This window comes from Arvicola amphibius, chromosome 12 (genome assembly GCF_903992535.2).
Source record: "Arvicola amphibius chromosome 12, mArvAmp1.2, whole genome shotgun sequence".
NCBI classification, from domain to species: Eukaryota; Metazoa; Chordata; class Mammalia; order Rodentia; family Cricetidae; genus Arvicola; species Arvicola amphibius.
This window is the reverse complement of record NC_052058.2, coordinates 71,342,971-71,348,291: the sequence shown is the minus strand read 5'-3', so window position 1 is coordinate 71,348,291 and position 5,321 is coordinate 71,342,971.

Genomic DNA, 5,321 nt, shown 5'->3' with positions numbered 1-5,321 from the left:
GATACTAAAAGAATGCCACCTATTCTAAAACTTATAATGTCTTTTCAGGTGTAGTTACATTGTTAGGCAGAATTATGACCTGGTTAAATATATAATGCATTTACTATTGTACATGGGCTATTTATATCATGCTAGGTACAATTATGGCCTGATTGTTATTTTTGTGTGGAAATTAAGTGTGACATAAAGATATGTTTGTGTGTCAAATTGACAAGGGGTGGACTTGCAACGGCTATACTTGGTTAACTTGTTCCTATCTGGAATTAACTAAAACTAAGTGGCTTGGTATTTTTTAATTAAATTTTTTTCTTAATTAACTCACTTGATATTGGAATTCACTTAGGTAATATTATTTTTTGAGGTCTTTTGAGGTCTTTAAAGAGTTGAAGACAGATAGTTACAATTATAGTCTTCCTTAATTATGATAAAGGATAAATTAGATATAAAACTTTAGACTCATAAAGATTGGATGGATGATAGAATATTTTCCTTAATTTTTGAATATAAATGGACTAAATATTGTAACTATAATTCTTGCTTAATAACTGTTTTGTATATGTATTTACTATGTTAAAATTAAAACTTTTTTATTTAGGCAGAAAAAAAGAGGTGATGTGGGATGTCCTTCTGTATGTGTTACTTTTATTAGTTAATGAATAAAGCTGCTTTGTCCTATGGCAGGGCAGAATATAGCCAGGTTGGAAGAGGTATAGAGAGAGAGTAGGCAGAGTCAGGGAGATGTCATGTATCTGCCGAAGGAGAAAGATGCCCCAGGAACCTTTCCAATAAGCCATAGCCTCATAGCGATACACAGATGAATAGAAATGGATTAAGTTAAGATGAAAGAGTTAATTAATAAGAAGCCTTAGTTAATAGGCCAAACAATATTGTAATAAAAAAAGAAGAAGTGGGAAGACCTACTTTTAATCCATTTCTTTTGAGGTGAGAAGATCCACCTTTATTCTGAGTCACACCTTTTAGTGACAGCTTATACAAAGGACATGCAATAAGGAAGCTCTCTTTCAACCTGCTTGAAGTCACTCTGGCTGGAAAGTCCATTGCTGGAAAGTCCATTCCTCAACTGGCATTAGAACCTACTTCTTATAGATTCCAGAATATACTGAAGACCACCTGAGACATCCAATTTTGTAGATTGAACAACTGCTGAATTCTTGGACTTCCCATTGGTAAATAGCCATTGTTTTGGCTACAGGCTTATACAGTCTGCAGTCTGCAAGTCATGCTAAAAAACACCCCTCTCTCTCTCTCTCTCTCTCTATATATATATATATATATATATATATATATATATATATATACTCTGTTCCTCTAGAGAATCCTGACTAATACAATAATCTTATGATGTCAACTAGACTATTACAGTTTGACACATTGTATTTATGACTGTAATCAAATCTTTGTCTGTGAATGTTCATTTGTTATAACATCATTTGTTTAAGATTATATTTATGATCCAGCAAGAAAGCTAAGTAGATAAAGGTGCTAGTTTCATAAGCCTGGAAATCTGTGTTCCATTACTAGAACCCCCATAAATGTGGGAGGAAAGAACTGACTCCACAGTGTTGTCCTCTGAGCGCCATGCTTGCACTCTATGGTGCACTCATCCACACACATCATGCATTTATACACACACACACACACACACACACACACACACACACCACCACCACCACCACCACCACCACTGCCACTACCACCATCGTCAATAAGATTTTAAATGAGTATTCTTGTTTTTACATTGCCCATTTGTTAAATATAAGTTCAACCTACCAACTCCCTCTGAGCTTTTCTATTGATCTACGTATCTACTCTTTTTGCTAATACATACTATCTTGATTACTTTAGCTTCAGTGTAAGTCTTGAGTAGGACAGTCTAAGCCCTCCAACAGTGTTCTAGTCTTTGAGTTTTGAATTATCTTTTGTGTACAATCTACAATTTAACATGCTTGAAATTTGACTAAGAGTATCTTGTATCATATAGGCAACTGATAACTTCCTGGGAAAGGAAGATATAGCCTCTTACAGGGATGAGCCCCTTACTTGTTATTCCATACAAGATACTCAGCCCTTTAATATATACGCAAACTCAGCATGTTGCATTTATATATCTGCACATACATATATGCATGTAACAATAATGATAGAAAAAGAAATTTGAGAGTTGGTGGGCACAGGAGGGATTAGAGGTAGGATATCTGGTAGGCCTGGAGGCAGTAAAGGAAAGGGGGAAGTTCTATTTTAATTAAAAATGCATTAAAAATAAAAATGTGATTTTTTTAAAGCTTGGTTTAGGAAAAATAGACATCTTGAGGAGAATAGGTCTTCCTATCTAGTTTCAGAAAGTTCTTGTTAGCTATTCTTATAGACCTCCCATGCAAAAAAGAGAATAATCTGTAAAGATGATTTTATTTCTTCCTTGATAATTATTTGTTTTATTTCTTTCTCACTTATTCCATTACCAAGAAAACATTCATACATACTTTTTATTTCTGTTTTTGAGATGAGATATGTTGAGCAGGCTGGCCTTGAACTTGTTATGAGTCTTAGCTTGTAACAATTCTTAAATTACTGAATTCCTGATTGTTCTGCCTCCACTCCCAGGGCTTGGATTACAAATTCACAGCACCACACCTGGACAGCATGCAGTTTAAGAATGAGCTCAGTGTTTACAAATGCTTACTGTTTAGTTATGAAGGGAGTTCAGATCCCAGAATTCAAGTAACAAGTTGGACATCGTGACACTTTCTTCTAGTCCGGGGGATTACATGGGTGCATACAAGTACATTCACACACCCATGTATACACCTACACATACATACATACATACATGCATGCATGCATGAATGCATACAATCTTTCTAAAACAGGAACACACTTGTTTTTGATGTTCCTGAGAATTTTCAAGTTCCTCACTAGTTACAGTATTAGCTTCAAATTTGGGGTATATTTTGGCAAGTTGAAGATGTTTCTGCAGCACGAATAATAAAAATCCAGAGATAGATATTGGGGTTTGACCTGAAAACCAGAAAAGCAAAGCAGCCAAGGCACTAGAGAAATCTTAACTCTACTAAGCCTCTCTCTCCTCCCACTTTCTATTCTCTCTAGTTCTGGGATTAAAGGCATATGACTCTCTAGTACTGGGATTAAAAGTGTAGGCCACCACCATCTGGATTTGTTTCTGCATTGATCTTGTGTATCCCAGAATGGCCTTGAACACACAGAGACACATCTGCCTCTGTCTCCCAAATCCTGGAATTAAAAGTATGTGCCACCACTGCGTGACATCTAGTGACTTAACTTTGCCCTTCTGATTTTTAGGCAAGCTTTATTTATTAAAACATAAATAAAATATCACTATAATTTTGCCTTCTATTTCTACTTATCAGGAATATGAACATCGTATTTTACCTTAAGGCTGTCTGTGTGAATTTGGGATGGTGAAGCAGCTTTGCGGACCAGAGATAAATATCATTTGGTCAACAAAATTGGAGAGATCTCACACTAGCTACTTAACAGCACATCTAAAAGCTCTGGGACAAAAGGAAGCAAGCATACCCAAGAGGCGTAGACCACAGGAAATAATAAAGTGGGGGATCTAATCAATAAAATAGAAAGAAAGAAAACAAAAAAAGAATCAATAAAACAAAGAGTTGGTTCTTTGAGAAAAATCAGTAAGACAGACAAACACATATACAAACTAACTAAAAGACAGAGAAAGAATATCCAAATTAAGAAACTCAGAAACAAAAAGGAGAGCATAACACCAGACACCAAGGAAATCAGAAGAATTATTTGATCATACTTTAAAAACCCATACTCCACAAAATCTAAAAGAAATGGATAATTTTCTTAATAGACACCACTTACCAAATTTAAATCAAGATCAGATAAACAATTTAAATAGACTTATAACCCCTAAGGAAGTAGAAGCAGTCATTAAAGTTCTCTCAAAAAAAAAAAAGCCCTGGACCAGAGGGGTTTCATTGCAGAATTTTATCAGACTTTCCAAAAAGAGGTATCACCAATACTCCTCAGATTATTCTAAAAAATAGAAACAGAGGAACATTGACAAATTCATTTTATGAGATGACAGTCACTCTGATACCCAAACCACACAAAGACTAAGAAAGAAAGAGCGTTACAGGACAGTTTCCCTCATGAAGACTGATGCAGAAATACACAATAAAATGCTTGGGACTGAATTCAAGAATACATCACAAAGATATCCACCATGATAAGATGGACTTCATCCCAGAGATGCAGGGACAGTTTAACAAACAAAAATCAGTCAATGTATTCTACCATATAAAAAAACTGAAAGAAAAATACACACATGATCATTTTAGATGTAGAAAAGCATTTGACAAAATCCAACACTACTTTATGATGAAACTCTTAGAAAGGTTAGGAGTAAAGGGGGAATTCCTAAACATGATAAAGACAATTTACAGCAAACCTATAGGCAACATCAAATTAATGGAGAGGAACCCAAAACAATTCCACTAAAATCAGGACTACAAGACAAGGCTCTCAATTCTTTTCATATCTATTCAATATAGTATTTAGAGTCTTAGCTAGAACAATTAGACAACTGAAGGAGATCAAGGGGATACAAATTGGAAAAGAAGTTAAAGTATTGCTATTCTTAAATGATATGATAGTATACATAGTAACCCAAAAATTTTACTAAAAAAAATCAGTAGCCTTCTTATAAACAAATGACAAATGGACTGAGAAAGAAATCAGGAACTAACATCATTTACAATAGCCATAAATAATATGAAATATATTGGAGTAACTCTAACAAAGAAGGTGAAACTTGTATGAGAAGAGCTTCAAGTCTTTCAAGAAAGAAGTCGAAGAAGATATCAGAAGATGGAAAGATCTCCCTTGCTCATGGATCAGAAAAATCAACATGGTAAAAATGGCCATCCTACCAAAACCAATCTACAGATTCAATGCAATCCTCAGCAAAATTCCAGCACAATTCTTTACAAATCTTGAAAGGACTATTCTCAAATTCATATGGAAAAACAAAAACCCAGGATAGCTAAAACAAACCTATACAATAAAGGAATTTCTGGAGGGCTCACCACTCTTTATTTCAAGTTGTACTACAGAGCTATAGTAATAAAATCTGCCTTTAATCACAGCACTTGGGGGGGGGTGCAGAGGTGGACAGGTTTCTGTGAGTTCAAGGCCAGCCTGGTCTACAATACCTAGTTCCAGGACAGGCACCAAAGCTACACAGAGAAACCCAACAACAACACCAAAAACAAAAACAAAAGAAAACAAACAAA